The 25,680-nt window shown below is 41.5% G+C and overlaps 1 long non-coding RNA gene across 2 annotated transcripts in view; it reads left to right on the top strand.

Annotated features, from left to right (window-relative positions):
- The window catches only part of LOC135232272 (uncharacterized), a 54,787-nt gene that overhangs the window by 8,090 nt on the left and 21,017 nt on the right, over positions 1 to 25,680 (top strand). The window contains exon 2 of one of the 2 annotated variants that reach the window (XR_010322799.1): positions 22,198 to 22,342. The exons of the other annotated variant lie outside the window; for it this stretch is intronic. This is a non-coding gene — a long non-coding RNA (uncharacterized LOC135232272). The remainder of the gene's footprint in view (positions 1 to 22,197; positions 22,343 to 25,680) is intronic. 2 annotated transcript variants of the gene reach the window in all.

The following is a 25,680-nucleotide window of genomic DNA, read 5'->3' on the forward strand; positions in this document are numbered from 1 at the left end:
TCATGTAGCTGCAGGGGGTGACTAATCCAAGATTTGCACGTCAAATGGCAGGCTGCTGGCTCACAGGCTGTGGAGGCTGATGAATCCAAATCGGCAAGCAGTATAGCAGGCCACTGGCTCAAGTCCCAGCAATCAGAGATCAGAAGATGATGAGCTGGCTGCAGGATTCAGTGAGCAAATGCCAGTGAGCTTTGCCAGAATATCCATATGTACTGGATGCAGGCCACACCATTGAGGAAACTCCCATTACAAATGATTGGCTGGTCACATGGGATCACATCACGGAAGCAACTACATTATATCACAAAATGGAGGATAACTACATCATTACATAGCTGCCAAACCACTGAGAATCATGGCCCAGCTAACATGACACACAACCTTAACCATCACAGTCAATCAACGTGGACAAAAGTAGCAGACCCTCTTGGTAGAAAACTAGGGCAGAGGTAATTCCTCAAGGCCTAAGGGAAAAATCTCTGAAGCTCTTGTTCCAAAGAACCAAGGCAAAACGCCACATAAAAGAGCTCATTTCATCGCACAGGGTCCATCTATTGTGGCCCTGATCAGAACAGTTGATAGTCGTAGCTGAACATCATCTAGTTCTTCTGTTCTCAGAGTAGGTGAGGCTGTGGTTTGTACAAGCTATTAGCTCTGTAGACTAGGTTCTTTCCTGAGATTTTGGTAGTAAACTCGTAATAAACAAGTGCTTTGAAGCAAAGAGACATTGACGTGGAGTGGGGGAGAATGAGCAAGCTGTTGAGAAGTAAGCAAGCCTGGCTTGTTTAAAGAACTAGCTTTTCTAATTGAACATCCTATACCTTTCAGGACATTTGGCAAGATGTATTTAAGCATTTGTTAATTCTGCATTATAAAATATGTATGCATAAATAAATAGATTAAAAGGAAATAGAGACAAAATATTGGCAGTATTTTTCTGGTGGTAGCATAATGGGTGCCTATTATTTTATTCAGTAAGCGTTTCTTTATACCTCCACTATGGGCAGTATTGGAGCCCTGGTGGTGCAGTGGTTAGGAGCTACGGCTGCTAACCCAAGGGTCAGCAGTTCGAGTCCACCAGACGCTCATCGTAAACCCTGTGGGTCAGTTCTACTCTGTCCTATAGGGTCGCACTGAGTCAGAATTGACGGCAACAGGTTTGGTTTGGTTTGGATGGGCAATATTACATTTATGATCAGAACTGATTGGTAAAGAAAAAAAAAGTAAATGAAATGGCAAGATGGATTTATGTCGAATAAAGTCAGACTCCCATACAAGATGTGTAATTAATCAGAGTTTTATTTGATTGATTGGTGTGAATTCCTTTAACAAGTTATTCTGTTGTTTTACTTGCAATAATGCATCATACTAATCAGATTTTAACTCTGTATACCGTATTTCAAGAAATCTAAGACAGCACTGATTCTAAGCTGAATCGTTTTCTGTACAACTAAGAAAAACACTGCCAGTTAAACTATGACACACCACTGACCCTATGACATCCGGATTTCAGAGATGTTAAAACGTGCATCGAAGAATTACTGAAGTACAGTACGTTCCGCATCTAGTAGGCAGAACAGTGCCGTACAGTCCAGTAGTCTGAAATGTTGAGTTTCTGGGTTTTTCATGTATAATCTTATTAATTATGCACAATCCCCAGATAATCACACTGTAAATATTAACCACGAAAACAGAGGCAGTAGAGTTCAAACAAAAGTGAGTAACTTAGGATTCAGTCACATGGAGTTGAGAAAGCATCAAGTTGTGTGCTTGAATTATAAATAAAAATTCACTTTTTGACAGTTGGTTTATGCTGAAGATGTGAGATGACAGGGAGAGTTGAATTTTAGGTGTTAACATACAAGTTTTTGTATCTGGAAACATGAAGATTATAAACAATCAGAAAAATCTCAACAGTGCATTAGAATGACTTTGTCTGTCCCGGAAGCTGAACAATAGTGGTTGTTGCTTTTGGGGCCGTCAGGAAAAGCCAGCTGTGGGTTTCTTTCGAGTACAATTAATTGCTTCCGCTGTATATAAAATGGAGAGAATTGGTTGCTTTAGTGCAGGAAAAGGATATCCTGCTACACTGCTCCTACTTCCTCACCAAGGCCATTACTGAGCCTTTCACCATTAATTCACATGCATGGATTATCCTGTGATGAAAGACCAAAAGGCTTTTCATTTTTATAGTCTCTTATCTCTTACTCATTTGGCACCTCTCTGGAGGTACCTGCTCTTCTCCAAGACTGGTTAATTGCTAGGATACAGAAGGTGGCTAATGACTGACTTCCTTTTCAGAGACTAATTGTGAGCTCTTTCTACACATTTTCTTGGGGTGGGCTTTCTCGTCATTGAAGTATTCTGAGTTCTGTCATTATTTGAAATGACAAGTACTACATTTTCAGTGCCAACTTCCATTCCCTTTGATACCAGCAAGGGACTCTTTCATAAACCCTGTGTAGGTCTGCACTGTCCAGTGCAATAGCCACTAGCCCTGTGTGGCTGGGTAAATTTAAATTAATTAAAATTATATAAAATTTAATTTCTCATTCTAGTCCATTTCAAGCGCTTAGTTGCCACATGTGGTTTGCAGCTACCACACTGGGGCAATGCAAATATAGAACATTTTCATTTTCATGGAAAATTCTTTTGGACAGTACTGGTGCAGACTGACCTGCTCACCTCAGGTCCTACAAACGGTAAAGAGACGATAGGTTGTATTGATGTTTCTGCTCTCCCGCTCAAAACAAATGGTAGAAAATTGGCCAAAATGCTAACAGTGGTTGTCTTGGGAAGAAACTATGGTTAATTTTTTTCTCCTTTCTGTTTACAACTGTTTTCCAGATTTAATAAGCACATATTACCATCTTAGTAAAAATTAAATTTAAAATACTTAAACCTATTATTTTATTGCCAATTTCAAACTTCAGGTTGTCTCCAGCCCACCTGACTCTAAGAGAAAATAATCATTTTGAGCTACTATTTCTTTAAAAATTACTCTCAGGCAGCAGCTTTAGCTTGACAGGCATGACTTCCTTTCTATCCCAATGTGAACAGCGTCAGAGAACTTGTGTTTTGGTGCCCTAAAGTCCTGCTAAATAGAATCAGAGAACATCCCTCTGGACGAGATGGCTCACGGTCACCAGCAGTCATCGCACCCAGGCATTTCCCGGGCTGTGTTCCAGGATCCACAGATTTCTGGACCACAGTCCAGAGTCTCTAAGTCAAGGCCCAGCAGGTTAGGGAGGCTTGTGGAGCTGAAGAGGGCTCTGGTTTTACTACTGAGAAAACAAACAAAAAAAGCAAACCCAGTGCCGTCGAGTCAATTCTGACTCAGCAACCCTATAGAAAAGAACCATAAAAAGAAGGCCTCATTTCCTAAATGTTCAGACATGATTGTACAGGTTTAATTAGAAACAGCAAGCTGTTTACAGTAAATTATAAACTGTGTAAAGCTCACGTCCCATGGGCCCTTCTCCAAATCCAGACTCTGCAGATCTGGCCTGGTGAGGTTGGGTGTTGGGATGCCAGCCAGAAAGCGTATCCCAGAAGTCCTTGTCCAGAACTTTCTGTGACCAAAAGAAGATGGCCAAAGAGCTAATGGGAACCCTCTATATTTTTCCTTCCTTTCCTTCTTTAACCTTGAAGCCAATCCTACAGTTTTCTTGGCTGCTGCTGTACCCCACTAGGGAGACTCTTCAGAAATAGGCTAAGCAGCATGATATGGTGTGAAGAACATAAGCTTCAGAGTCAAAGTCCTGGCTGTACTTCCTAGCTTTTGACCTTGGGTATAATTTGTCAACCTCTTTGAGTCCCAGTTTCTTCAACTGTAAAATAATACCAGTCTAATGGGACAGATTTGAAAGTTAACTGAGATAGTATATGCAAAGGGCCTGACACAAAGTCAACACTCAATTTTTAGTTATCTTTTTCGTTCCAGAAAGTGATCAGTACATTAGTGCTTCTGTGAAGGGGAAACAAAACAAACTGTAAAATTTTTAATGAGCTTTACTTCAAGTTCAGCCTACTGCAGTTCAGTAATTAAGTATGTGAGTTCTGCTTCAGCTTAGGCTGGGCCCCCTTTCTTCATTCCAGCCTTAGCTTGGGAATTTCCCAGGCTTGGTGAGTGCCCCTTCAGAGAAGTCCCACAGCACCCCATGCTTATTTACATCCTATCCTGCTTCCCAACCAGAGTACCTAGCATTGGGCGTGAAGTACATGATATCATAGGACATCTTCTCCAGGGCATTAATTTTATTTATTAATAAGTAACTTAGAGGACAATTTTTTTTTAAAACTAAAATATTAGTTTGTAAAAGAAATTTCAGTAGTGCAGAGGATTCCCAGGGGACATGTGTTTGCTGTTCCTTTTGTGGAGAAGTTGAATGAACATTTATTGCCATATTATAGTGAAAGTATGCAGTAACTTGTCTGATTCTAGTAATTTTAATCATTCCAAGCAGCTTATAAAGGACCTGGTATCCACAGCATGGAGCCCTGGTGGCACAGTGGTTAAGAGCTTAGGTGCTAACCAAAATGTCAGCAGTTCAAATCCACCAGCTGCTCCTTGGAAACCCTATGGGGCAGTTCTACTCTGTCCTACAAGGTCACTATGAGTCAGAATTGACTCGATGGCAATGGGTTGGGTATCCACATCACAACGAGGTCTCAACCACTGCCTGGGGCTTCATCTGCAACACCCTGGTCCATCTGAACTTCCAACCTAGTATAAGCATACCATTCAGCAGTCTGCTTACTATTTGGATTACCTTCGCATTTAACGTAGGCCGATTAAGATAGGGGTAACTCAGGTAGAAGCTGGAGAAAAGTAACCACCTGTTAGGAGGTGGGAGCTGTAGAGTCAAGCCCCGTTTCAAGCCTTGCCTCCCTCAGGTATCTGGCCTGCCCTTCCAATGCCAGGGCATGTCTCGGTCCTGGTTCCAGGGACAGCCTTGGATTAAAGCTGCCAGTTCCCATTTTAGAACATGAACCAAGGAATCAGGATCACAACGTCTGTGTGTCCTCTCTATTGGCGTAGAGACGTCTAGAGTAGCTTTGCAATGAGACTGATGAAGCTTTGGCTTCAGGGTCCTTCACTTGCAAAGGCCCCTTGAGCGCTGAGAGTTGCTGGAATATTCTAGATTCAGAGGAGTAGCCAGGCTGCAGTCAGAGCGTGCCTATGTAAACTTTCTGGTAACGTTCCTAAGGAGATTTCAGAAGAGACCTAGAGATGCATGACTCCTGTAATTTGTGATTTATCTTTTCATTCTAAATGAATACTCACGTTTGTACTTAATTTCGTATTTATAATTTTATTTTTTTTCCTTAAAGACGGCCCCACAAAACCTGGGTCCCAAGCTGGAGCAGGCCCTTCTCCAGGCTGTACCTACTTTTCTGCGATGCCCTTATATCCTTTAGCTCACCGGAAAGTCACCAGCATAATGGGAGGAAACTCTGCAGGCTTCCCTGTAGAGATGGTTTAGTTCACCATCTACCCCTGGCACTCACAAGAGGCCCTGCACCAGTTCCACACAAACGCTAGGACCCTATGGGATTCCCAATTGCTTTATTGGAACTAAAAAATAATAACACTTAGGAGCTGCCTCCTCCCCTGAATCTAAAACAATTTTGAAATAATCCCTTTATACTTCCTTTTATGCATCAGATAAACTTTGAACTAGAGATAGAGAAAGGAATAACTGATTTGCAAATGGAAAGGCAGCCTGTAGGAATTTATTTAATATAATGTTTTGGTTTTTTAATAGTTTGTGAAAGAAGGAACTCTCATTTCCAGCTAAACAATAATGATGACATCCTTTTGCCTTTTTAGTTCTAAATCGCTCCAGCCTAATACCTAACTGTATGTGGAAAAAAGCAAAATACATACTCCAGCGCATGCACTGCTCTGGAAAAGTATTCACTTTCACAGAAAAGGGTGAAAACTAATCCTTCACACCTTGGCTAACGCATAAACGTGCTCCAAATGGGCATTCCTCATAGCTGCTGCTTCTGAAACAGGTGAGAAAGATAGGGAAATGGACAGTTATTAAATAACGTGGTAACGGAAAATACAAGCGTGTCATGGGCATGCTGAGGAGGGAACACTGACCCACAGAATGGGCTGGGTGGTGGTATTAGACTGTGGGTACACAACAGGTCCATCTGTCAGTTTGCCATACTGTGGTGCCTTACGCATTGCTGTGATCCTGGAAGTTATGCCTCTGGTATTTCAAATGCCAGCAAGGTCACCCATGGTGGACAGGTTTCAGCAGTTTTCAGACTAAGACAGACTAGGAAGAAAGGCTTGGTGATCCACTCCCAAAAACTAACCAATGAAAACCCTGTGGGTAACAAGGAACATTGACTTGCTTGCCTTGGGCATATCATCAGGAGGGATCAGTCACTGGAGGAGGACGTCATGTTTGGTAAAGAAAGGGCTATCAAGGGAGAGGGAGACCCTTGGTGAGATGGGTTGTCATAGTAGCAACAGTGATGGTGACCATGAGGATGATGCAAGACCAGACAGCATTAGTTCTGTTGTATGTAAGGTCTCCATGGGTCAGAATTAACAGCAGCTGTTTATCTGTTGGTTTATCTAACAGGACAAGTTGGTAGGTAAGGCTAGAGAGGTAGACTGGGACTAGTATTTGGGAGTCTTATATGCAGGTTAAGTATCAAGGGATGATGGGGAGCTGTTTATTAGTGTGAAGCAGGCCATTAGACGGTCATTTATTTTGGGAAAGATCTCTTTAGCTGCAGGATGGGAGATCAACTTGGGAGTGAGCAGGAGGCAAAATAGAGACAGGGAGGTCAATTAGGAAGCTGTAGAGATAACCTAGAGGGGAGAGATTTGAAGGCAAGAGTACTGCATTGGAGAGTCAAGACAGATTCAGGAAGTAAATTTCACAGCAACATGGTCGTTGTTGGTTGTCAGAAGAACAGTTTCCAGAGAAGACACCAGGATGACTCCCAGATTTCTAGTTTTAGTGACTGGGTGGTGCTTGAAATTTACCAAAAGAAACAATATAGGAAGTGAAGCAGGTTGGATGTAGGTTGTGAGTCCAACCAGTGGCATCTTCAGAGCTGCTATATAGATGGGGTTTAGGGCAGCAGGACTGTAGGCTTTGTCTCCAAACTGTCTCAGTAATAAGCACTCAGGTTTTACTTAGATCGTATGTTTAGTTGGGATGGCATGGGTAAGATGGGTGGCAGATTATAAGGGCTTAAAGTTTCCCCCACTGGACAGCATATATTCTGCATTAGACATTGTGTTAGTTGAGATTTTTTTGGTCACAAGGGACAGAAATGCAATTTGAACAAGCTTAAGAAGGGAAGCGAATCAAACCAAGGAAAAGATTGGCACCCAGTGTCAGGGATGACCAGATCCAGGAGCCCTCAAAACCTTCTCTCCTTCTCGTTTCTAACCTTTGCTTCCCAGGGCCTGTTGGCTTTGTTCTCTCCTGTTGCAGACAGACTTTCTCCACACATGAGGAAACAGAGGGCCTGTTAGACTCACATTCATCCAACCCAGCCACCAATGAGAAAAATGAATCTCTCTCCAGGTTCCAGTTTTAACATAATCTCAGGGAAGGATTCCAATTCTTCTGACTGGGCTTACAACCCACTTCTTTAACCAGGTGCTGTGCATAGAAGGGCAGGATCTGTACCAGAAGAAAAGGCTGGGAGGAGCCTTTTCTGTGAAGCAGGTGGACTTGGAGATGGTGGGGGGATATCCAGGTGATACAGGAGAGCAAAATCTGGATACATGAGCCTGAGGCTCGGGGAGAGCACTAAACTGGAGACAGAGGTATCTAATGGTTCAGAACAGTATCTGATTGCCTTGGCAAAACTAATGGCAGGATTTATTCCATGAGCTTGGTACACAGATTAACTCTTGAGCATTATTATTCACATAGCCCTTAATGTGTATTTTGTAGAGGTTTAACTAGGGTCAGACAGTGAAGCTCAGAGAAAGTGAGTAATTTCATAAGTAAAACTCAACACAAAGCCAGTTCCTATGAGGCAAAGGTTAAGTATAGCCCAGATTTCCATATTCTCCAAGTTGTTGTGCCACTCCATCACTGACAGTAGCCACTCCCTCTCCTCTCAGCACTCTTCCCTCCACTGTTGCGTTCAGCAGTTCACTGCAGCGTCCCACAGAACTCACTAACTGCACTTAAAGTTTATTGGCTACAACTCAGGATCAGGATCAAATTACAAGTAACAGGCTACAACTCTGGATCAACTGGTCAGTCAGGATGGCTCTCTTGCAGGATAACTCTTGGAGCAAAAATGCTCCCTGCTGGTGCAGTTCTCTATTAGGACCTTGAAAGGTAGGCCTTTCCACCATCAGCCTCTCCACTGCTAACTGTGGCACAGCTCACAGCTAGTGTAGCAGCTTCAGGACTGCTTGGTTCCCATATGGCTCTGCTTCTCTGCCAGCCCAGCTCTACAGCCAGCATGTCAGCTACAGCTTTTTCAGCTAACCAGCCAACCTCTTTGCTGGCAGCTCTCCCAGCTAAAGCTCTATTTGCCATGAGACCTGGTGGCACAAGGGTTAACAGCTGGGCTGCTAACCAAAAGGTTGGCAGTTCGAATCCACTGGCACTCTTGGGAAACCCTGTGGGGGCAGTTTTTTTCTGACCTATAGGGTTGCTATGAATCAGAATCACCTGGATGGCAATAGGTTTCGGGGGTTTTTTTTTTTTGAAGGTTTTAGGCACAGGAGGCTTTGAAGACCTCAACATTTCAATCATTTATGTATCCCAGTCCTCATCAGTTAAGGGGCCCTGCTGTTGCAATGGTTAAGCACCCAGCTGCTAACCAAAGATCAATAGTTGGAACCCACCCATCAGCTCCAAGGGAGAAAAGACCTGGTGATCTGCTCCTGTAAAGATTACAGACTTGGAAACCCTATGGGGTAGTTCTACTCTGTCATACAGGGCCACTATGAGTTGGAATTGATTCAAGGACACACAACAACAACCACATCAGTTACAAGACGGGGCCTCCCTCATCAGACAGAGTTCAGCCAATCCATGATTACCCATGAGATGTCAGTCAACTTGGGTTTTATACAAAAGTAACATTTTTTGTAGGCAGGGGCCCGGTTCTTCCCTGGGCAAAAGTAACAACCCTCTGGAGTAGAAAGAAACCTGGGAGTTCCCCCAAGTACAGGCATACCTCAGATATAGCGCTTGCTCAGTTACAGACCACTGCAATAAAGCAAATATCACCATAAAGCAGTCACATGAATTTTTGGGTTTCCCAGTGGATGTAAAAGCTCTTTGGAAACTGGGGCATTTCTACTGCGTCCTATAGGGTCGCTATGAGTCAGGATCGATGGCAACAGGTTTGGTTTTTTGTTTTTGGTAGTCTGTTAAGTGTGCAATAGCATTACGTCTAAAAAAATGCACATAATTAAAAAATACTTCATTGCAATAGGCAAGAATTATCTTAGGTGAAGGGAAGGACAGGACACAATAAGGGGAAATCAGCACAACTGGACTAGACCAAAAGTTAAGAAGTTTCCTAACCACAACCAAATACTTCGAGGGACAGAGTAGCAGGGGTAGGGGTCTGGGGACCATGGTTTTGGGGGACATCAGGGTCAATTGGCATAACAAAGTTCATTAAGAAAATGTTCTGCATCCCTCTTTAGTGAGTGGCGTCCGGGCTCTTAAAAGCTTGTGAGCAGCCATGTAAGATACATCAATTGGTCCCAACCCACCTGGAGCAAAGGAGAACAAAGAACACCAAAGACACAGGGAAAATATTAGCGCAAGAGATGAAAGGGCCACATAAATCGGAGGCTACATCAGCCTGAGCCCAGAAGAACTAGATGGTGCCTGGCTACCACCAATGACTGCCCTGAAAGGGAACGCAACGGGGAGTCCCTGACAGAGCAGAAGAAAAGTATTGTGCAGAACTCAAATTCACATAAAAACACCAGACTTAATGGTCTGATTGAGACTAGAGGAGCTCCAGAAGACATGGCCCCAGATGCTCTGTTAACCTAGAACTAAAACCATTCCCGAAGCCAACCCTTCAGACAAAGAGTAGACTGACCACAAAATGATTCTGGTGAAGAGTGTGCTTCGTAGTTCAAATAGATACATGAGACTAAATGGGCAGCTCCTGAACGGAGGTAGGATGAGAAAGCAGAAAGGATTAGGAGCTGGTTGGAGGGACACTGGAAACCTGGGGTAGTGTGCTGTCACATTACAGGGATTGCAACTAGGGTCACATAACAATATGTATATAAATTTTTGTATGAGAGATTAACTTCAGCTGTAAACTTTCACCTAAAGCACAATTAAAAAAAAAACTTTATTATCAGACATGGAAGGGACTGGACAATGGGTTGGAGAGAGATGCTGATGAAGAGTGAGCTACTTGTATCAGGTGGACACTTGAGACTGTGTTGGCATCTCCTGTCTGGAGGGGAGATTGGAGGGTAGAGACAGTTAGAAACTGGTAAAACGGTCACGAAAGGAGAGACTGGAGGGAGGGAGCGGGCTGACTCATTAGGCGGAGAGTAAGTGGGAGTATGTAGTAAGGTGTATATAAGCTTCTATGTGACAGACAGACTTGATTTGTAAACTTTCACTTAAAGCACAATAAAAATTATTAAAAAAAAAACTTTATTGCTAAAAAGTGCTAACCATCATCTGAGCCTTCAACAAGTCGTAACTTTTTGCTGGTGGAGGGTCTTGCCTAGATGTTGATGGCTGCTGACTGATCAGGGTGGTGGTTGCTCAAGGTCAGAGTGGCTGTGGCAATTTCTTAAAATAAGACAACAGTGAAGTTTTGCCACATCCAATTGACTATTTCTTTCACATAAGATTTCTCTGAAGCATGTGATGCTGTTTAAGAGCATTTTACCCACAGTAGAACTTCTTTCAAACCCTGCCGCTGCTTTTTCAACTAGGTTTATGTAATATTCGAAATCTTTTGTTGTGATTTCAACAATGTTCATAGCATCTTCACCAGGAGTAATTCCATCTCAAGAAACCACTTTCTTTGCTCATCCATAAGAAGCAACTTCTCATCCATTAAAGTTTTATTATGAGATTGTGACAATTCAGTCCATTTTCAGGCTCCACTTCTAATTCTAGTTCACTTGCTATTTCCAGCACATCTGTAGTTACTTGCTACACTGAAGTCTTGAACCCCCACCCAGAGTCATCCATGAGGGTTGGAATCAACTTCTTCCAAACTCCTGTTAATGTTGATATTTTGACCTCCTCCCATGAATCACAAATGTTCTTAATGGCATATAGAATGGTGAATCTTTCCAGAAGGTTTTCAGTTTACTTTGCCCACATCCATCAGAAGGGTCACTGTAGCAGCTATAGCCTTACGAATCTTAAATAGAAATTGAAAGCCGAAATTACTCTGTGATCCACAGTCTGCAGAATGGATGTCATATCAGCAGGCATGAAAACAACATTAATCTCCTTCAGAGCTCTTGGGTGACCAAGTGCATCGTCAATAAAGAGTAATATTCTGAAAGGAATTTTTCCTGAGTAGTAGGTCTTAACAGTGGGCTTAAAATATTCAGTAAACCATGTTGTAAACAGATGTGCTGTTGCTGGAGTTTTGTTGCTCCATTTATAGAACACAGGCAGAGTAGACTTAGCATAATTCTGAAGGGCCCTAGAACTTGCGGAGTGGTAAGTCAGCATCGGCTTAAACTTAAAGTCACCAGCTGCATTAGTGCTAACGAGAGTCAGCCTGTCCTTTAAAGCTTTGAAGCCGGCCACTGTCTTCTCCTCTCTAGCTGTGAAAGTCCTAGATGGCATCTTCTTCCGGTCTGAGGCTGTTTTGTCTACACTGAAAATCTGTTGGTGAGTGTAGCCGCCTTAATCAGGTATCTCAGCCGGATCCTCTGGATAATTTCCTGCAGCTTCTACATCAGCACTTCCTGCTCCACCTTGCACTTTTATATTATGGAAACGGCTCCTTTCCTTAAGCCTCATGAACCAGCCTCTGCTAGCTTCAAACTTTTCCTCTGCAGCTTCCTCACCTCAATCAGGCTTCACAGAATTGAAGAGTTAGGGCCTTGCTCTGGATTAGGTTTTGGCTTAAGGGAATGTTGGGATTTTTTTCCCCAGACCACTAAACTTTCTCCATATCAGCAATAAGGCTGTTTTGCTTTCTTATCATTTATGTGTTCACTGGAATAACACTTTCAATTTCCTTCAAGATCTTTTCCTTTGCATTCATAACTTGGCTGTTTGGCATGAGGCCTGGCTTTTGATATCTTGACTTTTGACATGCCTTCTTCACTAAGCTTAATCATTTCTACCTTTTGATTTAAAGTAAGAGATGTGCAACTGTCTTAGTCATCTAGTGCTGCCATAACAAATACCACAAGTGGATGGCTTTAACAAGAGAAATTTATTTTCTCACAGTCTAGTAGGTTACAAGTCCAAATTCAGGGCATTGGCTCCAGGGAAAGGCTTTCTCTCTCTGTTGACTCTGGAAGAAGGTCCCTGTCCTCAATCTTCCTCTGGTTGAGGAGCTTCTCAGGCGCAGGGACCCTGTGTCCAAAGGATATGCTCTGTTCCTGGTGCTGCTTTCTTGGTGGTATGAAGTCCCCAACTCTCTGCTTGCTTCCCTTTCCTTTTATCTCTTGAGAGATAAAAGGTGGTGCAGGCCACACCCCAGGGAAACTCCCTTTACCTTGGATCAGGGAGGTGACCTGAGTGAGGGTGGTGTTACAATCCAACCCTAATATTCTCAACATAAAATTACCATCACAAAATGGAGGACAACCATACAATACTGGGAATCATGGCCTAACCAAGTTGATACACACATTTTTTAGGGGACATAATTCATACCCTGGTTAAGTGCTATGGCTGTTAACCAAAGGGTCAGCAGTTCAAATCTGCCAGGAGCTCCTTGGAAATTCTGTGGGGCAGTTCTGCTCTGTCCTATAGGGTTGCTATGAGTCAGAATCGACTCCAGGGCACTGGGTTTTTCGTTTTAATTCAATGCATGACAGCAACTCTTCCTTTCACTCGAACACTTAGAGGACATTGTAGCGTTATTAATTGGCCTAATTTCAGTATTGTCATGTCTCACTGGTTGGTGGAGCGGTCAGAACACACACATTTATCGATTAAGTTTGCCATCTTATATGGGTATGGTTTGTAGCACCCCAAAATAATTACAATAGTAGCATCAAATATCACTGATCACAGATCACCATAACAGATATACTAATAATGAAAAAGTTTGAGATATTGCCAGAATTAGCAAAATGTGACACAGAAACATGACGTGAGCACATGTTGGAAAAATCGGTGTCAATAGACTTGCTCAATGCAGAGTTGCCACAAACATTGAATTTGTAAAAAACACTATCTGCAAAGCACAGTAAAGTGAAGCACAATAAAAGGAGGTGTGCCTATAGTTTTTCGAAAGAACGAGGGCAAAGGTAACAACTCCTCAAGGCTTAGGGGAAAAATCTCCCAAACTGTTTCTTCCAAAGAATCAAGACAAAAAGCCACATGCCATATTTTTACACAAATAATATTCATAAGTTTTTTTTGCCAACCGTGCCCTCCCCCTGAGGTATTTTCGTGAGTGCACTATGCTAAGTTTTAAAAGTGTAACATGTGTCATGGATTGAATTAAAAACCAAAAAAAAAACAAACCCGTTGCCATAGAGTCAGATCCAACTCATACCAACCCTATAGGACAGAGTAGAACTGCCCCATAGAGTTTCCAAGGAGTGCCTGGTGGATTCAAATTGCTGACCTTTTGGGTAGCAGCCGTACCACTTAACCATTCCGCCACCAGGGTTTCCAAGGATTGAATTATGTCCCCCCAAAAACATGTGTATCAGTTGGGCTGGGCTCTGATTCCTGGTATTGTATGATTATCCTACACCCTGTAAATCCTGCCTCTATGATGTTAATGAGCGAGGATGGGCCGCAGTTTATATTAGTGAGGCAGGCCTCAACCTACAGGATTGGATTGTGTCTTGAGGCAATCTCTTGAGACAAAAGAAAGAAGCGAGGTGGGGGGTGGGGAACCTCATGCCACCAAGAAAACAGCACCAGGAGCAGAGCTTGTCCTTTGGACCTGGGGTCCCTGTACCCTGGACCTGACACCTTGAATTTGGACTGTTAGCCTACTGTACTGTGAGGAAATAAATTTCTCTTTGTTAAAGCCATCCATTTGCGGTATTTCTGTTACGGCAGCACTAGATAGCTAAGACAATGTGTGTGTCATTTGGGTAAAAATACGGTACAGGAACTCATTGCAACACAATATTTAAAAAATAAAGTGTTTGGAAAAACAATTTCTATTAAGAAAAAAGTGTGTGCAATTTGTGCGGGTGTGTGTACAAGCATAGGCCCAGATTTCCCAGACTTTGGGAAATTGCATACATCCTTGATGTTGTTGTTGTTATTGTTAGGTGCCGTCGAGTCAGTTCTGACTCATAGGAACCCTATGCACAACAGAACGCAACACTGCCCAGTCCTGAGCCATCCTTACAATTGTTATGCTTGAGCTCACTGTTGCAGCCACTGTGTCAATCCACCTCATTGAGGGTCTTCCTCTTTTCCACTGACCTTGTACTCTGCCAAGCATGATGTCCTTCTCCAGGAACTGATCCCTCAGGACAATATGTCCAAAGTATGTAAGACGCAGTCTCACCATTCTTGCTTCTAAGGAGCATTCCAGTTGTACTTCTTCTAAGACAGATTTGTTCGTTCTTTTGGCAGTCCATGGTGTATTCAGTGTTCTTCACCAACACCACAATTCAAAAGCGTCAACTCTTCTTCCTTCTTCCTTACTCATTATCCAGCTTTCACACGCAACAACCTTGATAGTTTTGAATATTCATACAGAACGACTTGATAAGCTGCTTTGAAAATTTTTCAAATGAAAAGTCTTATAGGAAAAATAAAATTTATTCTTCCATCAAAATTCAGGTTCTGGGGTGGGTGGGAGAAGAGTATTCACTAATTAGATAATAGATAAGAACTACTTTAGGTTAAGGGAAAGACAACACACAATACAGAGGAGGTCAGCAAAATGGGACTAAATGAAAAGCAGTTTCCTGAATAAACAGAATGCTTCAAAGGCCAGGGGCAGGGGTTTGGGAACCATGGTTTCAGGGGACATCTAAGTCAATTGGCATAATAAAATCTGACTGAGACTAGAAGGACCTCAGTGGTCATGGCCCCCAGATCTTCTGTTGGCCCAGGCCCGGAACCATTCCTGGATCTAACTCTTCAGACGTGGATTGGACTGGACAATGGGCTGGAGAGGGATGCTGGTGAGGAGTGAGCTTCTTGGATCAGGTGGACACTTGAGACTATGTCGGCATCCCCTGCCTGGAGGGGAGATGAGAGGGTGGAGGGGGTTAGAAGCTGGCGAAATGGATACGAAAAGAGTGGAGTAAGAAAGCGGGCTGTCTGATTAGGGGGAGAGTAATTGGGAGTATGTAGCAAGGTGTATATAAGTTTTTATGTGAGAGACTGACTTGATTTGTAAACGTTCACTTAAAGCACAATAAAAATCATTAAAAAAAAATTCTGCATCCAACTTTGAAGAGCGGTGCCTGGGGTCTTAAATGCTAACAAGTGGCCATCTAAGATGCATCAGTGAGTCTCAACCCACCTGGATCAAAGGAGAATGAAGAACACCAAGGACACGAGGCAATTACAAGCCCAAGAGACAGAAAGGGCCACATGAACCAGAGACTACATCATCCTGAGACCGAAATAACTAGATGGTGCCTGGCTACAACTGGTGACTGTCCTGACAGGGAACACAACAGAGAACCCCCGAACGAGCAGGACAGCAGTGGGACGCAGACCCCAAATTCTCATAAAAAGACCAGACTTAATGGTCTGACTGAGACTAGAAGGACCCCAGTGGTCATGGCCCCCAGACCTTCTGTTAGCCCAGGACAGGAACCATTCCCGAAGCCAACTCTTCAGACATGGATTAAACTGGACAATGGGTTGGAGAAGGATGCTGGTGAGGAGTGAGCTTCTTGGATCAGGTGGACGCTTGAGACTATGTCGGTATCTTCTCCCTGCATGGGAGATGAGAGGGTAGAGGGGGTTAGAAGCTGGTGAAATGGATACGAAAAGAGAGAGCGGAGGGAGAGAGTGGGCTGTCTCATTAGGGGGAGAGTAAATGGGAGTGTGTAGCAAGGTGTATATGGGTTTTTGTGTGAGAGACTGACTTGATTTGTAAACTTTCACTTAAAGCACAATAAAAACTATTAAAGAAAAGAAAAATTCAGGTTCTGCAGAATTTCAAATTCTCATGGAACCCAGCTTTTCTGGACCCTTGGAGGCCGGATGAACTCCTGAAACTACTGCCCTGAGAATGTTGTACAACTCAAAGAATGTAATCAATGTCACTGAATTCTACTTGTGGAAACTGTTGGTGTACGTTTCGATGTGTATATTCTTGACAACAAGAAAAATAAATTATATAAAAAAAAGAATCTATCTGTATGGGATCAAACTAACAACAGCAACTGGAAAGACTAGACAGGAAACTTAGGGCACAGTGAGTTTATGTTAATGGAGAGGAACAAGTTGGAAAAGGAGGGTGAGAATAGTTGCACAATTCTAAGAATGTAATCTAAGTCACCGAATTGTATATGTGAAAATTGTTGAATTGGCGTGTGTTCTACTGTGCATATTCTCAACAACAATGAAAATAAAATAAATTATTTAAAAATGGTACAAAAATGAGAAAAAATCCTGGTGGCATAGTGGATAAGAGCTATGGCTGCTAACCAAAAGTCAACACTTGGAATCCAACAGGTGCTCCCTGGAAACTCTGTGGGGCAGTTCTACCCTGTCCTATAGGGTCGCTATGAGTCAGAATCAACTTGACAGCAATGGGTTTGGTTTTTGGTTTTATCTTTACTTATAGTCAGTCAACTGTTTATTACTACATGTCTTAGTTTCTCAGTTTTGCTGTAACAGAAATACCACAAATTGTTTTTTTTTCTTTTTTTATTGTGCTTTAAGTAGAAGTTTAAAAATCAAGTCAGTCTCTCACACAAAAATTTATATACACCTTGCTATATACTCCTAATTGTTCTCCCCCTAATAAGACAGCACCTTCCTTCCCTCCACTCTCTCTTTTCGTGTCCACTTGGCCAGCTTCTAACTCCCTTTGCCCTCTCATCTCCCCTCCAGACAGGAGATGCCAACGTAATCTCATGTGTCTACTTGATCCAAGAAGCTAACTCCTCACCAGCATCCCTCTTCAACCTATTGTCCAGTCCAATCCACGCCTAAAGAGTTGGCTTTGGGAACGGTTCCTCTCTTGGGCTAACAGAAGGTCTGGGGACCACGACCACCGGGGTGCCCCAGTCTCAGTCAGACTATTAAGTCTGGTCTATTTATGAGAATTTGGGGTCTGCATCCCACTGCTCTCCTGCTCCTTCAGGGGTTCTCTGTTGTGTTCCCTGTCAGGGCAGTCATCGGTGGTTATAGCCGGGCACCATCTAGTTCTTCTGGTCTGAGGATGATGTAGTCTGTGGTTCATGTGGCCCTTTCTGTCTCCTGGGCTCGTAACTACCTGTGTCTTTGGTGTTCTTCATTCTCCTTTTTTCCAGGTCAGTTGAAACCAATTGATGGCTCTTACATGGCCGCTTGCTAGTGTTTAAGACCCCAGACGCCACTCTCCAAAGTGGGATGCAGAATGTTTTCTTAATAGATTTTATTATGCCAATTGACTTAGATGTCCCCTGAAATCATGGTCCCCAAACCCCTGCCCCTGCTACACTGGCCTTCAAAGCATTCAGTTTATTCAGGAAACTTCTTTGCTTTTGGTTTAGTCCAGTTGTGCTGACCTCCTCTGTATTGTGTATTGTCTTTCCCTTCACCTAAAGTAGTTCTTATCTAACATCTAATTAGTGAATACCCCTCTCCCACCCTCCCTCCCTCCTCTCATACACAAAAGAATGTGTTCTTCTCAGTTTAAACTATTTCTCAAGTTCTTATAATAGTGGTCTTATACAATATTTGTCCTTTTGCATCTGACTAATTTCACTCAGCATAATGCCTTCCAGATTCTCCATGTTGTGAAATGCTTCGTAGAGTCATCACTGTTCTTTATTGATGTGTAGTATTCCATTGTGTGACTATACCATAATTTATCTATTCATCCATTGATGGGCACCTTGGTTGCTTCCATCTTTTTGCTATTTTAAACAGTGCTGCAGTGAACATGGGTGTGCATATAACTGTTTGTGTAAAGGGTTTTGTTTCCCTAGGATATATTCCAAGGAGTGGGATTGCTGGATATTATGGTAGTTCTATTTTTAGCTTTTTAAGGAAGCACCAAATCAATTTCCAAAGTGGTTCTACCATTTGACATTCCCACCAGCAGTGTATAAGTGTACCAGTCTCTCCACAATCTCTCCAACATTTATTATTTTGTGTTTTTTGGATTAATCCCAGCCTTGTTGGAATGAGATGGAATCTCATTGTAGTTTTGATTTGCACTTCTGTAATGGCTACTGATTGTGAGCATTTCCTCATGTATCTGTTAGCTACCTGAATGTCTTCTTTAGTGAAGTACCTGTTCATATATTTTGCCCATTTTTTAATTGCATTATTTGTCTTTTTGTAGTTGAGTTTTTGTAGTATTGTGTAGATTTTAGAGATCAGACGCTGATCAGAAATGTCGTAACTAAAAAGTTTTTCCCAATCTGTAGGTAATCTTTTTACTCTTTTGGTGAAGTCTTTGGATGAGCATAGGTGTTTGATTTTTAGGAGCTCCCAGTTATCTAGTTTCTCTTCTCTATCCTTAGTAACGTTTTGTATACTGTTTATGCCATGTATTAGGGCTCCTAACATTGTCCCTATTTTTTCTTCCATGGTCTTTATTATTTTAGATTTTATATTTAGGTCTTTGATGCATTTTTAGTTCGTTTTTGTGCCTGGTGTGACATATGCGTCTTTTTTCATTTTTTTGCAGATGGATATCCAGTTATGCCAGCACCATTTGTTAAAGAGACTGTTTTTTTCCCCGTTTAACTAACTTTGGGCCTTTGTCAAATATGAACTGCTCATATGTGGATGGATTTATGTTTAGATTCTCAATTCTTTTCCATTGGTCTATGTATCTGTTGTTGTACTAGTACCAGGCTGTTATGACTACTGTGGCAGTATAATAGGTTCTAAAATCAGGTACAGTGAGGCCTCCCACTTTGTTCTTCTTTTTCAGTAATGCTTTACTTATCCGGGACTTCTTTCCCTTACATATGAAGTTGGTGATTTGTTTCTCCATCTCATTAAAAAAATGTCACTGGAATTTGGATCAGAATTGCATTGTATGTATAGATTGCTTTGGGTAGAATAGACATTTTTACAATGTTAAGTCTTCCCATCCATGAGGAAGGTATGTTTTTCCACTTATGTAGGTCTCTCTTGGTTTCTGGCAATAGTGTTTTGTAGTTTTCTTTGTATAAGTCTTTTACATCTCTGGTAAGATTTATTCCTGAGTATTTTATCTCCTTGGGGGCTACTGTGGAAACCCTGGTGGCATACTGGTTAAGTGCTACAGCTGCTAACCAAAGGGCCGGCAGTTTGAATCTGCCAGGCGCTCTATGGAACCTCTATGGGGCAGTTCTACTCTGTTCTATAGGGTCGGTATGAGTCAGAATCAACTCGACGGCACTGGGTTTTTGGTTTTGGGGGCTACTGTAAATGGTATTGATTTGGTGATTTCCTCTTTTATGTTCATTTTGTTGGTGTAGAGGAATCCAACTGTTTTTTGTATGCTTGTCTTGTATCCTGATACTCTGCTGAACTCTTCTATTAGTTTCAGTAGTTTTCGTAGGGATTCTTTAGGGTTTTCTGTGTATAAGATCATGTCATCTATAAATAGAGATACTTTTACTTCTTCCTTGCCAATCTGGATGCGCTTTATTTATCTAGCCTAATTGGTCTGGCTAGGACCTCCAGAATACGAGTGAATAAGAGTGGTGATAAAGGGCATCCTTCCACAAGTTGTTTTTACTGTTAGATGCCGTCACGTTGGTTTCTGACTCATAGCCACCATATGCACAACAGAAAGATACACTGACAGGTCCTGTGCCATCCTCATGATTTTTGTTATGCTTCAGCCCATTGTTGCAGCCACTGTGTCAATCCATCTCATTGAGGGTATTCCTTTTTTTCCCTGACTCTCAACTTTATCAAGCATGATGTCCTTCTCCAGGGACTGATCCCTCTTGATAACATATCCGAAGTCTGTCCATCTCCCTTCCTAAGGAGCATTCTGGTTGTATTTCCTCCAAGACAGATTTGTTCGTTCTTATGGCAGTCCATGGTATATTCAATATTCTTCACCAACACCGTAATTCAAAACCATAATTCAAAGGCATCGGTTCTTCTGTCTCCTTATTTATTGCTCAACTTTTGCATGCACGTGGCTTGGGTCAGGTTCATCTTAGTCCTTAAAGTGACATTTTTGCTTTTGAAAATTTTAAAGAAATCTTTTGCAGCAAATTTGCCCAATGCAATGTGTCATTTGATTCCTTGATTTCTGCTGCTTCCATGGGTGTTGATTGCGGATCCAAGTAAAATGAAGTCCTTCACAACTTCAATATTTTTTCTATTTATCATGATGTTGCTTATTGGTCCAGCTGTTAGGATTTTTCCTTACATTTAGGTGTAATCCATATGGAATGCTGTAGTCTTTGATCTTCATCAGTAAGTCCTTCAAGTCCCCTTCACTTCAGGAAGCAAGGTTGTGTCATCTGCATATCAGAAATTGTTAATGAATCTTCCTCCAATCCTGATGCCCCATTCTTCTTCATATAGTGCAGTTTCTTAGATCATCTGCTCAGCATACAGACTGAGTAAGTATGGTGGAAGAATACAACCTCGACGCACACCTTTCCTGACTTCAAACCATGAAGTATTCCCTTGTTTTGTTTGAATGACTGCCTCTTGATCTATGTATAGGTTCCGTAAAAGCACAAGTAAGTGTTCTGGAATTCTCATCTATGCCAAGAAATTTGGAAGACAGCTACCTGTCTTTCTTCACAATGTTATCCATAATGATTTGTTATGATCGACACAATCAAATGCCTTTGCATAGTCAATAAAACACAAGTAAACATCCTTCTGGTATTTTCTACTTTAAGCTGTGATCCATCTGACATCAGCAATGATATCCCTCATTCCACGTCCTCTTCTGAATCCAGCTTGAATTTTTGGCACTTCCCTGTCCATGCCCTGCTGCAGCCACTTTTGAGTGTCTTCAGCAAAATTTTACTTGTGTGCGTTATTAATTATAATAATGTTCAATAATTTCCACATTCAGTTGAATCACCTTTCTTTGGAATGGGTACAAATACGAATCTCTTCCAGCCAATCGACCAGGTAGCTGTCTTCCAAATTTCTTCACATAGATGAGTTAGCACTTCTAGCACTGCCTCCATTTGTTGAAACATTTCGATTGGTATTCCTTCAATTCCTGAAGCCTTGTTTTTCGCCAATGATTCAGTGCAGCTTGGACTTCTTCCTTCAGTACCATCGGTTTTTGATCGTATGCTACCTCCTGAAATGGTTGAACATCGACCAGTTGTTTTTGGTACAGTGACTCTGTGTATTCCTTCCATCTTCTCTTGATGCTTCTTGAGTCGTTCATATTTTGCCCATAGAATCCTTTACTATTGCAACCTGAGACTTGAATTTTTAATTCAGTTCTTTCAGCTTGAGAAATGCTGAGCGTGTTCTTCCCTTTTGCTTTTCTATCTCCAGGTCTTTGCACATTTCATTATAATGCTTTGTCTTCTCGAGCTGCCCTTTGAAATCTTCTGTCCAACTCTTTTACTTCATAATTTCTTCCTTTTGCTTTAGCTACTCACATTCAAGAGCAAGTTTTTCAGAGTCTTTTCTGACATCCAATTTGGAGTTTTCTTTGTTTCCTGTCTTTTTAATGACCTCTTGCTTTTTCCTTTTTTATATATAATTTTTATTGTGCTTTAAGTGAAAGTTTACAAATCAAGTCAGTCTCTCACACAAAAACCCATATACACCTTGCTACACACTCCCAATTACTCTCCCCCTAATTTTTTTTTTGTTTTTAATGAGACAGCCTGCTGTCTCCCTTGACTCTCTCTTTTCATGTCCATTTCACAAGCTTCTAACTCCCTCTACCCTCTCATCTACCCTCTAGGGAGGAGGTGCCAACATAGTCTCCAGTGTCCATCTGATCCAAGAAGCTCGCTCCTCACCAGCATCCTTCTCCAACCCATTGTCCAGTCCAATCCATGTCTGAAGAGTTGGGTTCGGGAATGATTCCTGTCCTGGGCCAACAGAAGGTCTGAGGCCCATGACCACTGGGGCCCTTCTAGTCTCAGTCAGACCATTAAGTCTGGTCATATGAGAACTTGGGGTCTGCATCCCACTGTTCCTTGTCAGGGCAGTCATCGGTTGTAGCCAGGCACCATCTAGTTCTTCTGAACTCAGGCTGATGTAGTCTCTGGTTCATGTGGCCTTTTCTGTCTCTTGGGCTTGTAATTACCTTGTGTACTTGGTGTTCTTGATTCTCATATGATCCAGGTGGGTTGAGACCAATTGATGCATCTTAGATGGTTGCTTGCTAGGGTTTAAGACCCCAGATGCAACTCTTCAAAGTGGGATGCAGAATGTTTTCTTAATAGATTTTATTTTGCCAATTGACTTAGACGTCCCCTGAAATCATGGTCCCCAAACCCCTGCCCCTGCTACACTGGCCTTCAAAGCATTCAGTTTATTCAGGAAACTTCTTTGCTTTTGGTTTAGTCCAGTTGTGCTGACCTCCTCTGTATTGTGTGTTGTCTTTCCCTTCACCTAAAGTGGTTCTTATCTAACATCTAATTAGTGAATACCCTTCTTCCACCCTCCCTCCCTCCTCTCGTAACCACAAAAGAATGTGTTCTTCTCAGTTTAAACTATTTCTCAAGTTCTTATAATAGTGGTCTTATACAATATTTGTCCTTTTGCAACTGACTAATTTCACAGCATAATGCCTTCCAGGGTCCTCCATGTTATGAAATGTTTCACAAATTCCTCACTGTTCTTTATCGATGCATAGTATTCCATTGTGTGAATATACCATAATTTATTTATCCATTCATCTGTTGATGGGCACCTTGGTTGCTTCCATGTTTTTGCTGTTGTAAACAGTGCTGCAATAAACATGGGTGTGCATATATCTGTTCGTGTAAAGGCTCTTATTTCTCTAGGATATATTCCAAGGAGTGGGATTGCTGGATCGTATGGTAGTTCTATTTCTAGCTTTTTAAGGAAGCACCAAATCAATTTCCAAAGTAGTTGTACCATTTTACATTCCCTCTAGCAGTATATAAGTGTTCCAGTCTCTCCACAGCCTCTCCAACATTTATTGTGTTTTCTGGATTAATGCCAGACTTGTTGGAGTGAGATGAAATCTCATTGTAGTTTTGATCTGCATTTCTCTAATGGCTAATGATCGTGAGCATTTCCTCATATATCTGTTAGCTACCTGAATGTCTTCTTTAGTGAAGTGAGTGTCTATTCAAATCTTTTGCCCAGTTTTTAATAGGGTTGTTTGTCTTTTTGTAGTTGAGTTTTTGCAGTATTGTGTAGATTTTAGAGATCAGACGCTGATCGGAAATGTCATAGCTAAAAACTTTTTCCCAGTTTGTAGGTAGTCTTTTTACTCTTTTGATGAAGTCTTTGTTTTTAGGAGCTCCCAGTTATCTAGTTTCTCTTCTGCATTGTTAGTAATGTTTTGTATACTGTTTATGCCATGTATTGGGGCTCCTAACGTTGTCCCTATTTTTTCTTCCATGATCTTTATCGTTTTAGATTTTTTATTTAGGTCTTTGATCCATTTTGAGCTCCTTTTTGTGCATGGAGTGAGGTATGGGTCTTGTTTCATTTTTTTGCAGATGGATATCCAGTTATGCCAGCGCCATTTGTTAAAAAGACTGTCTTTTTCCCCATTTAACTGTTTTCGGGCCTTTGTCAAATATCAACTGCTTATATGTGGATGGATTTATGTCTAGATTCTCAATTCTTTTCCATTGGTCTGTGTATCTGTTGTTGTACAGTACCAGGCTGTTTTGACTACTGTGGCAGCATAATAGGTTCTAAAATCAGGTACAGTGAGGCCTCCCTCTTTGTTCTTCTTTTTCAGTAATGCCTTATTTATCCGGGGCCTCTTTCCCTTCCATATGAAGTTGGTGATTTGTTTCTCCATCTCATTAAAGAATGTCTTTGGGATTTGGATCGGACTTGCATTAAATGTATAGATCGCTTTTGGTAGAATAGACATTTTTATAAGGTTAAGTCTTCCTGTCCATGAGCAAGGTATGTTCTTCCACTTATGTAAGTCTCTTTTGGTTTCTTGCAGAAGTGTACTCTAGTTTTCTTTGTATAAATAAGTCTTTTACATCTCTGGTAAGATTTATTCCTAAGTATTTTATCTTCTTGGGGGCTACTGTAAATGGCATTGATTTGGTGATTTCCTCTTCGATGGTCTTTTTGTTGGTGTAGAGGAATCCAACTGATTTTTGTATGTTTATCTTGTATCCCGCTACTCTGCTGAACTCTTCTGTTAGTTTCAGTAGTTTTCTGGAGGATTCCTTAGGGTTTTCTGTGTATAAGATCATGTCATCTGCAAATAAAGATACTTCTACTTCTTCCTTGCCAATCTGGATGCTCTTTAGTTCTTTATCTAGCCTAATTGTTCTGACTAGGACCTCCAACACAATGTTGAATAAGAGCGGTGATAAAGGGCATCCTTGTCCGGTTCCCGATCTCAATGGGAATGTTTTCAGGCTCTCTCCATTTAGGGTGATGTTGGCTGTTGGCTTTGTATAAATGCCCTTTATTATGTTGAGGAATTTCCTTCTGCTGTTTTGCTGAGAGTTTTTATCATGAACGGGTGTTGGACTTTGTCAAATGCATTTTCTTCAACAATTGATAAAATCATGTGATTCTTGTCTTTTGTTTAATTTATGTGGTGGATTACATTATTTGTTTTTCTAATGTTGAACCATCCCTGCATACCTGGTATGAATCCCACTTGGTAATGGTAAATTATTTTTTTGATATGTTGTTGAATTCTATTGGCTAGAATTTTGTTGAGGATTCTTGCATCTACATTCATGAGGGATGTAGTTCTGTAATTTTCTTTTCTTGTGGTGTCTTTACCTGGTTTTGGTATCAGGGATATGCTGGCTGGCTTCATAGAATGAGTTTGGTTGTATTCCGTTCTTTTCTATGCTCTGAAATACCTTTAGTAGTAGTGGTGTTAACTCTTCTCTGCAAGTTTGGTAGAACTCTGCGGTGAAGCCATCCGGACCAGGGCTTTTTTTTTTGTTGGGAGTTTTTTAATTACCTTTACAATCTCTTTTTTTGTTATGGGTCTATTTAGTTGTTCTACCTCTGTTTGTGTTAGTTTAGGTAGGTAGTGAGTTTCTAGGAATTCATCCATTTCTTCTAGGTTTTCAAATTCGTTAGAGTACAATTTTTCATAGTAATCTGATATGATTCTTTTAATTTCAGTTGGGTCTATTGTAATATCGCCCATCTTCATTTCTTATTTGGGTTATTTGCTTCCTCTCCTGTTTTTCTTTTGTCAGTTTGGCCAGTGGTTTATCAATTTTGTTGATTTTTTCAAAAAACCAGC

This window comes from Loxodonta africana, chromosome 8 (assembly GCF_030014295.1).
Source record: "Loxodonta africana isolate mLoxAfr1 chromosome 8, mLoxAfr1.hap2, whole genome shotgun sequence".
NCBI lineage: Eukaryota > Metazoa > Chordata > Mammalia > Proboscidea > Elephantidae > Loxodonta > Loxodonta africana.